We start from the raw sequence: 10395 nt of genomic DNA on the forward strand, positions 1-10395 counted from the left end.
TTGGATTTCTTTAATAGCACGTGAGATTAGCTTGAGAATAAGGATACAAAAGCTAGATGTTTGTTTCTACTGTCTTTTAGCCATTAGGATATCAACTCATCATAAAACTGTTGCTGACACCTATGGCACACTACGAATGTAAAAGCACTTACTATTCACCATGTATTATATCATGTTAGCTATATGTGTTTTGAATAATACTGTATGTTATTTTCTTAGCCATTCCCACCTCTGTCTGTCACTGCATGTGTGTGGCAGCTGCACCGGTGCTATTGTGAAGATGGGAGAGTTCCTAAAGTGGTCTGTCACTATCACTGCCCCCAGCAACTGTCATCAGACATATTTGTTTGCCTCCGGCTGACTGCAGTTATGGGAACATCCTTGTTTTCTGTATTCCAGAGTTGCTCAGAGGAATGTTAGTCAGCCTGATGGAGCTGATATGTGGCCAATATGACATACTTGGATTCTCGACTTTTATTTGGGACTGTGGGTCAAGTACAGTAAGTACATTCAGGGGCCACAGGCTGAAGATCAGCCAGAGCATTTCCTTCCTGCAGGCCAAAAGGGATGCAATTGCAGGAACTGATAAACCTTAGGAGTGAGGAGGTACCACACTCTGTGATGGTGCAGGCTGTGACACAGCTTCACCCACTAATATCCTTTCAGCTCCTCAGAAGTTGCAGGGTGGGACTAAGCTTGGCTTAGGGGTACAGAAGACTGGAAACTAACTACTGCCAACAAAATGGAAATGTGGTTTTCTGCAGCTTTGCTTTTTTCTAAGAGTTATAGTTTGTTTATATGGCTTCTACCTATAAATGATGTGTTAGCTGAAGTAGCTTAAAAATGGGAAAGATGCTATTGCTCAGGAGAATACTTGCAGAGTTGGCAAATGTATCTTGAAGTGAAGAAGTAAAGACCCAATATATTAAACTTACCATGGAAGGTTTTAAGATAATGTCATGGCTGATAAATACTTACAAGGGAAACACAGCTGGTCATCAGCCTAGCAAACAGAGATATTAAAAGTTTAATGTTTTGAAAATTAATACATACAGAGGATAAATAAGCTGTATCTGTTTAAAAGGGAGTGTAATAATTCCTTAAAAACAATGAAAGGCTGTGGTGGAGTCTCTATCAGTGGAGTGGGGGGATTTCCCAGTTTGAGCACTGCCCCTGACAACAGAATTGCTCAAGGAATCCTGCAGTTGGCTTATGAAGGAGACGTGGCTGGATCATCATGACTCTTTCCAGCTCTGTGAGCTGAGAACTTGAAACACAGGGTGACATTCAACATCCAAAGTCGTCACTCTAACTTTGCAGCATAAAATTCATATAAAGCAACAGCAGAGATTTTCTTTCCTAGATTTGTTCAGAATGCTGAAATTAGGACTGATTAGATTTTTATTAGTCCAGGGGTCTTGGGAAGACAGGAAAAACAAGTGTTCACCAATGGAGTTTACTAAAATGGCAAGCTCAGGAGAATATTATAAGTTGCCTTTTTTTTAAATTACCTACGCTTTACTATTGCTTTACTGTCCATTGCTGCAGGCTTAAAACTAGTTTGTAAAATGCAGTTAAGAACATTGGGGCACTTTTAAAGGTTCTGCTGACATCAAACTTCCTATGACCTCTGAAAATATTAAGCTATATTTCTCAACTACTTTGATCAAGATGTGATTTAAACAGCGCTGTAGGTGTTGTTAATTGAACACTTGCAGCGATATCAAATGGAGAATTTTGAAAAGCATTTTTTCCTCAATTTTTGTATTTTAAAAGGGACAAGTGCTGTGGAGGTTTTTTTATTTACTTTAGAAGACAAAAAGGAAGACGGAGTAAGGAAGAATTTTTTTCAGTGGTTTCAGTCTACAAAAGAGCATCTTTTATCAAGATTTTCAGTTTTTCATTCTTCCTTTTCAGGAAAAAAAAAATCAGCGTTTTTTTTCCCCCCAGTGAATCATTAATTTCTTCAGAAAAGACATTTCTGGCATGTGTTAAATATCCCATTAAAACATCAAAGCCATCACTGATTTTACTTTCACCTCAGTGGATGGGACTTACTTAACTCTGCTTTAGACAGTCTGCAGGGATAGAGCCGCCTAATGTCACTGGAACTTTCCCACTTTGGATTGCAATAATGTAGGAAATGGTGTGCCCTCCAGAATGTGGTGAAGAGCATGGTGTAATGCCAGGAGTCTCTCAGGGATGTGATGCAGCAGCAGATGAGGAGGGAGGTTTCGGGGGGAGTCTATTCCCAGATCTGCCGGTGACTGTGGGAGCTCCAGGGCATTGCAGGAGTAGGGCAGGAATGGCTGTGGGGGATTCAGGTTGCAGGTGGACCTGCTATGCGGAGGTGTCTGTCCTCGCTATGTGTCTCACAGCACTGCCTTACTAATCCTCCTATTTGCACGAGAGCAAAATAGCACTTGGATTGTAAAATAAAGTGTATTAGTGAGGTCTGAAAGCCTGTGAGTGCAAACACTCTTGTCCCCAGAGTGATTCATGGCTAACTGTGGTTTCCCCCACTGCAGTCCATTATACACGTAGATGTAGCTACTTTTAAAAAATATTGATCTCAACTGAACTTTGAATTTGAAATTTTGAAGGTGAACCTAAGCATATTTAAAAGAAAACACAACTCCTTTCCATATCCTGAATGGTATCTGTATATTGCATTATTTCATGCTGTAGTCAAAGTTTCCACCTTTTCTTTGGTTACAGCAAGTTTTAAGTGAATTGTCTCGCTCTCTGTTTGACACAGAGCCAGAGTATCTTACGTGCTGAGGAGAAGGTTGTTGGGGAGTGCAGCCCAAGCAGGCTGGATTTCTCTGCTGGTTGCTATGGCTTCTGGATGTGCTGTAGGCTGAAGCAGCATGTGAGCATGTGTATCTGTGTGTTTAGGTTTCACAGAAAATAAAAAGCATTTAATGGCAGCTAGAAAGTTATTAATAACCTGCAACTTTAAGAGTTGGTCAGGTGCTGGACATTAACAGAGCATCAGTTTTTATCAGTTCCCTTTGAATGACAGGTGGGGCAGGAGGAGGAGAGGTTAAAGCCTTGCTGTAAAGGCTAGGGAGAAACAGGCATGTAAGTATGCAGTTTTCTATATCTGTAATAGGAAAGGCTCTGACATGTACTTCTGCCAATTATTCCTAATTGTTTCATTTGGATCCGTTGGTTTACTTCAGCAGATGCTATTTAGCATGAGGTGCACAAGCTAAATTAAACTTTTTCTCTCACGGTAACATTCACTAGGCTGATAGTTTAGTTCTCTCTCTTACAAGCACATTTTGCTATTTGCACTTTAAGATATATATATATGCATGTTTAATAGGGTGCAGGACTCTCACCGCTGCGACCCGGGTTCGATTCCCGGCCCCCCGGGCAGATGGAGCTCGTCAGCCCTGTAAGGCAATCCATGTAAGAGAAGGTCATCTAAACAAACCTACGTCCTGGGGATCTCACTGCCACTGTCCAAGCTTGCTCGGCCCCGGCAGATGAACCTCAGGATTAAAGGGTGGGCTCAGTTCAGTGCATGCTGTGTTTCACCTAAAAAATCCACTGCGCAGGCTCGAAGGGTTAATGACCTTTCCCAAATCTTCGCTCGCGAAGACTGGCCATTATTATTATTATATGCATGTTTATGTTTGAAGTGATCCTTGGGACCTCTGACTTAACCTCATTTAATAGAGAATATTTTTATGGGCTGTGTAGAAGGGCTGATATGACTTTAGCAATAAGACAATTAACTTTAAGTACTGTCATAATCACCAAAGATATTAAAAAGGGATGTCTTTGCCCTAGGAGGATTTCAGAATCTTGAAAAACTTTGTGCATTCTTAAATGTCCAGCAGTTCCAACCCTGATGCCCTTCATGTAAGGTGGGAAAAATTTCCAGAACCATTAACTAACTGGACAGAGTCCTTATTATTGTATTTAACAAAGCAAACATAAAACATACAGCATGTGGATTTTTTTAAAATTTCATTTAATTACCTTTTCTATTACTCTCTTATTTAACACTTGTAACAGTACTGTAATATAAAATGACAGCCTCTTCTATTGTTCTGTTTAGTGTTTAGCCAGAATAAATAGGATTTTTGGTTTGGACTGTAGATGGGATTTCCTAAGGTTTTTCTTCTCATTAGCATTGATGACTGAAGGAAACTGAGTGTCTCAGAAGATAAATCTTCCTGAAAGCAGACAAGCCAGGACCTCTGGGAGGCCATTACTTCACCTAGAAATGGGGATACCCAAACCAACTGTCTCCTGACTTTTGACTCACTACTCTGCTCTTGGTCTGACTGTGCCACTTCTTGCTCCCAGACCTATTTCTGCATCACAGTTCATGAATATCTTGAGCCCACTTAAAATCCTGATGCTATTTCAGGACCTTCTTACTTCACCCTGTAGGTGTTTAGGCATAAACAGGAATACTCCAAAAGCTTGACATTTGGATGACTAAGTCTGCAGTCTGTACCATACTTCGCTTTGCATGAAGATTTTCTTCTAAATCTCATACATTAATAAGACTGCTGAGGCTGTAAGTTTTGTCACTTACATTTCTTCCTCCTTTTCTGAAGCCCTCTATTAACTTGGGATTATATGCACAAGTTTAAATTTCAGCAGGAAAATAACTACAAGAAACTGCATCCAGTTGTGGGAGGGGAAAAATCAATTACAAGAAATGAACTAAAAGGCCAAATCAAATACATAAACCTTCTGGCCACACTGGTTTTGAGGTAGCCCAGAATATGGTTGGCTTTCTGAGCTGTGAGCACACATTGCCAGGTTATGTCTAGCTTTTCATACACAAGTCCTTCTCCACAGAGCTGCTTTCAATGAGTTATTCTCCCAATCTCTACTCAAGTCTCTGATTGCTCTGACACAGGTGCAGTACCTTGCCCTTTGATTTGCTGAACTTCATGAGGTCCTTGTGGGCCCACTACTAAAGTTTGACCAGGTCCCTCTGGATGGCATCCCTTCCTTCTTTTGTGTCAACTGCACCACTCAGCTTCGTGTCATCTGCAAACTTGCTGAGGGGGCACTTGATCCCACTGTCTTTGTCATTGATGAAGATACTGAAGAGCACTGGGCCCAAGACAGAGCCTTGAGGGACACCACTCATCATCGACCTCCACCTGGACATAGAGTCATTGATCAAAAAATAAATAAATAAAAAAATAAAAGGACAGGTCACCTACCTATGATAATAAGAGGTGATGGTAAGAAGAAAAGGACAAATTCTTTTCAACAGCTTCCATGTGAAAAGACTAGATACTTTAATAAACAAAACCTAATGCTTCATGGAAGTGGAACAGAATGGAGAGGCAAAATCATGACTGTTTTCAGATATGAAGCAGTACAAGACATCCAAAACCAGCACCTGAAGGCTAACCTAGGGATGAGGAGATAATGGAGGCTCGATAGCTGGCATCCCTTTTTCTTTCCATTGCTGCAAGAAAACGTGGGTATAGGTAAGCAGGATATTTTAACATAAAGCATGGCACTTTTAAGAAGGTGGGTGTTAGTGTTGTTATATGTTTTAAAATAGAATTACTTTCCCCTCCTAGAGGTGTTTCATTGAGTTTTGCTGTGCTGGTGCTAGAGAGAAGCAATGTTAATTACTACAAAATCTCTGGCTTAAGAGTTCAACTACAGGTCTCCAAGTACAGTTCCCTTCCTCAGTGTTAATTTGTGTGGTGTTTTGAACCCATGAACAATCACATATGGCAAAGCTCTTGTTTACCCTCTGATTTGTTTGCACCCTTCTATGCAATTCCACTTTCACAAAGAATACAAATGCTGGCTCTACTAGGACAGGTGATGGCCCTCTTATTTGGGTTATGGATCAGGTAAAATATCATAGCTGGGGAGCTGGTTCCCAGTTGAAAGGGCAGCTGTCTCACTGCTGAAATGTCTTCCAGAATAGGTTAGGGATTTTTTTGCTTGTTTGAAAAGGGTACTAAAACCAAGACAAAAGTGATCAAAAAATGTGAAACAACCTAAACAGTCCTGGTATTTCTGAATACTTAAGGATTTTTTTTCTTGTTCTGTAATGTGTTTATGAAAAAGCTACAGAAAGGGAAGATTTGATTGAGAAGTTTCAGCTGCTTGGTAACATGCCCTGACATTCCTTTTATATATATAGATGGAATATATTGTGTGTATGTATATATACACAAACAGAAAGGACTTTTTTCTCTCTTTTCTTACAGTTGAGAACACTGACAAACATCACAATCTGGAAACCCTTCACCTGATAGACTGAGATTCACTAGTTTTACTTATCCCTCTTATCTCTATTTTTTGTTTTTCTTGCCTGTTGAGATAAGGTTTCCAGGACCAGGCCTGGCCACCACCCAGGGTCACAGCAGCATTTAGCATGCAGGAACCTTTCTTGTTGAGCCCTGAAGCACTACTCTGATAGCAGGCTGAATAACAAGCAATAAAATACGGAAGGAACCCAAGCCCAGTACTGTCTTTATTAAGCACTTTTATTGTGTCTTACTTCCTTTTCAAAATCTTGTTTCTGGGCATCAGGAAGAAAAGGGGCCTCTTCACTGCTTTTTTGGGGACAAGCGATTTCCCAAAGTACTTGTTCCTTCACTGGACTATGAGTGAGGATGGTGGGCAAGGGGAGAACTCTGGAAGGAGAAGCAGCAAAAGGAGAGCCTGGAAGATGAGGGCAAAGTGATCAAAAGGGCAAAACACAGCAGGTACAGCCACCCTGAGAGGATAGCAAGAATAGGTCTTTTCTTGGTATCACAAGGAGTCTGCATGAAGGTTGCTCAGAGTGGTGAAAGCTCGGACAGTTGCTTAAGAGAAAAGGAATATGAACCTGTGCTGCAAGGAGATGGTGGGCTCCTCATCCACTATGACCAAAATAACTTAGACGGACCTGTTCCTTAAACTGATTCTATTTCTGAATGTCTTTGTTTTCGTTGGTATTAGAAATATTCTTACATATTAAGAACATCCCCACACATCTGGAAGAAGCTCCAGGTCTTTGTGGGGGACTTCAGTCATCCTAATTATCTGCTGCAGGGACAGCACATCAGGGGACAAGCAACTTCGGAGGTTTCTGGGGTGCATTGATGACAACTTCCTGGCACACATAAATCAGAAGCTGATGAGGGAAGATACTGTGCTGGAACATATGCTTACAAACATGGGAGTACTATTCAGGCATGTGAAAACTGGGGACAGCTTTGGCTGACAACCGTGACAGGTGGAGTTCAGAATCCTGAGAAGAGGGAAAAAGGCAAAAATCGGGGTTGCAAGCCTTGATTTCAGAAGAGCAGCTTCAGCCTGTTCAGAGATCTGCGTGTAAAAGTCCTCTGAGAGGCCCTAGACAGAAGAGGGGTCAAGAAGAGTTGATTTATTTTTAAGAATCACTCCCTCCAAGCTCAAGAATGGTTCATCTCAACACATAGGAAATTGAGCAAAGGCAGCAGGAGGCCTGCATGGATGAACAAGATGCTCCTGACGAAACTCAAACATAAAAAAGGAACGTAAAAGAGATGGAAGCAGGGACAGATGACTGGGGATGGATATAAACTCGCTGTCTTAGCCTACAGAGATGCTGCCATAAATGCCAAGGGAGCTGACTGATGTCATTGTGAGACCACTCTGGATTATTTGTGGGAGGTCATGGTGAGCAGGAGGGTTTCCTGAGGACTGAAGAAAGCAAATATTACTGTTATCTTCAAGAAGGAAAAGAAGGAGAGTCCAGGAACTACAGTCTGGTAACCATTACCTGGATCCCAAGATGATGTGCAAGGCTTTTGACACTTTCTCCCATAACTTAATACACAAGTATGGGCTGATGAAGTATGGGCTAAATGAATCAGGAGTGAGGTGGGTTGAAAACTATCTTAACTACCAGGCTCAAAGGGTTGCGATCAGCTGTACAAAGCCTAGCTAGAGGCCAGTGACTAGAGTGGTTCCCCTGGGATCAGTACTGGATCCAACACTGTACAACATCTTCATTAATAACCTAGACAAGGGGACAGGCTGCACCCTCAGCAAGTTTGCAGATGATACAAAGTGTGTGGACCAGATGTGTGGACTGCCAGTCAGACGGACTTTGACAGGTTAGAGAACTGTGCAGAGATGACTCTCACAAAGTTCCGCAAGGGAAAGAGTCAAATCTTGTAGCTGGAGAGGAATAACCCCAAGCATCAGTGCACTTTGGGGGCCAGCCAGCTGAAAAGACCTTTGCAGAAAAGGGCCTGGGGGTCATGGTGGAAGCTGAACCTGAGCTTTATAGCAAAGAAGGCAAACATTCTCCTGAACTGTGTTAGGCAGAGTGTCCCCAAGAGGTTGAGGGAGGTGATCTTTCATCTCTGATTAGCACTGATGAGATATGGCTGAAGTGCTGTGTCCAATGCTGGGCTTCCTGGTACAAGAAATATGGAGAACTGAGTCAAGCAAAGGAATACAAAGATAATTAAGGGCTTGGAACATCAAGGAGAGGCCATGAGAGCTGGGACAGTTCAGCTGGGTGAGGAGCATGTTGGACTCAGTTATCTCCAGAAGTAGTTTCCCACCTCAGTGGTTTTGTGATATTTTAAATTACAATGAATACAACTAACAAATTATACTGCTGATGAACTTTTATCAGGTAAAGGTAGCATCTTGTGTTGGTTTGTTCCACAGTTTAAATTTGCAGTTTCAAGGGAAATGATTTAAGCCAATGCATGTTAATTTAGGATTTATTCTTACAAATGTTCCTGTACAAGAAGTTGGTTGTTCTGGATGAGCACCATTACAGATTGATAGTCTTCAAGAATCAGGCTTAAATCTGTATGAATTGGACAAAAGTTTCAGTTTTGAATCACGATGTGATTCAGCCCTGCTCTTAAAGGAAATTTTCCCTGTGGAGGAGAGGGTAGACTGGTCTCTACGCTCCTGCTATGAGGGTTTCATATGGACCCTTATGAGAGGGGCATAATACTGATTATCAGTAACATTCTGTCTTAATCTAGACATGCCTACTGTAACTATTTGATTTTCATAATACAAATATTTTTCAGTACCTGAAGACACTTAAAACTGCTTCCCTGTCAGTATGGTCCAGGCTTTTGTTGGTAGCTCCATAGTAGCATTCCTGCAATAGGTGTGATGCTTCCATCTGCAGCCTCAGTGAGTGAATCTGAGATACAACTATGTTCCTTTGGAACCGGCACATTTCAGACTAAATCTGTGCTGTATGATGCTTTCACTGCTGCCTGGCCTCAGGGATAAGCCATTTTACTGTTTCCAGAGTATTACTGACCCGCTGTTATTAGATTTTACCCTTGGCAGACATTCTGGTCCTTCCCCTTATTGCTTTTCAAGTTGCAGTGTGTTCATGTATTCCCAGGTGACTGCTCAAATACACTTGGTGTAAAATGCAGTGCAACCCATCAAAGATTTTTCTGCAGGCTCCAAAGGATAAATCTTAGCCTGCATTTTATAAGGCTCTGTGGATCTATATAAAAAAAATCATCCTTGAGAGAGGGAATTACATAAAATTATTATTAATTTTTGAGTCTGATGGAATAGAATCATGTGTTTGCATCTGAGCACTGCCTGTGCTCATGCAGGGCTGATGGGTATGGAAGGTATGTTGGAATGTGCAGTAAATAGCCAAGCTGGGTCCCTTTATCAGACTAAGAGTTTGTAATTGTGAGAGAGCCACGAACTCTCACTCTTTTAATACAATTCATGCACACATGGGCTGTTAACATTTGGAATCTCTTTTCCTGTGTTATCCCTTTCTCTCTGTCCTGAGCCCTATCTTTTCTTGAGGATTGGCCTTGTGAGATCTCTAACCATAGAAACAGATCCATTGCCATAAGGGAAAAATTGCACCCTCAGCCAGTAACCCATGCTTGTTTAAGACTGTTGACACATTCTTAAAGGATGAGGTGCCATCCAAAGGGACCTAGAGAGGCTTGACAAGTGGGCACATGGGAATTTCATGTGGTTTAACAAGACCAATTGCTGCACCTGTGTTGGGGCAGCCCCAACAAGATGGGACATGAACTGATCTGAGAGCAGTCCTGCCAGGAAGGACCTGGGGTTTCTGATGCATGAAAGGCTGGACATGAGCTTTCAATGTGTACTTGCAGACCAGAAAGCCAACTGCATCCTGGGCTGCATCAAAAGCAGCGTGGCCAGCAGGTCAAGGGAAGTGATTCTGTCCCTGTACTCTGCTCCGGTGAGACTCCATCTGGAGTACTGCATCCATCTCTGGCGTCTGCAACGTAGGAAGGTGTTAGGATCCAGTTATGAAGAGATGCCTCTGCCTGAATTAAGGTTCAAACGAGACTATATGCCAAAGTCAATAATATGGATTTTATTTAACAGTAAATGTAAGGTAGAGAGATAGAAAGAAATAAGAAGAGAGAG

This window comes from Lepidothrix coronata, unplaced genomic scaffold, assembly GCF_001604755.1.
Source record: "Lepidothrix coronata isolate B3197 unplaced genomic scaffold, Lepidothrix_coronata-1.0 Scaffold76, whole genome shotgun sequence".
NCBI classification, from domain to species: domain Eukaryota; kingdom Metazoa; phylum Chordata; class Aves; order Passeriformes; family Pipridae; genus Lepidothrix; species Lepidothrix coronata.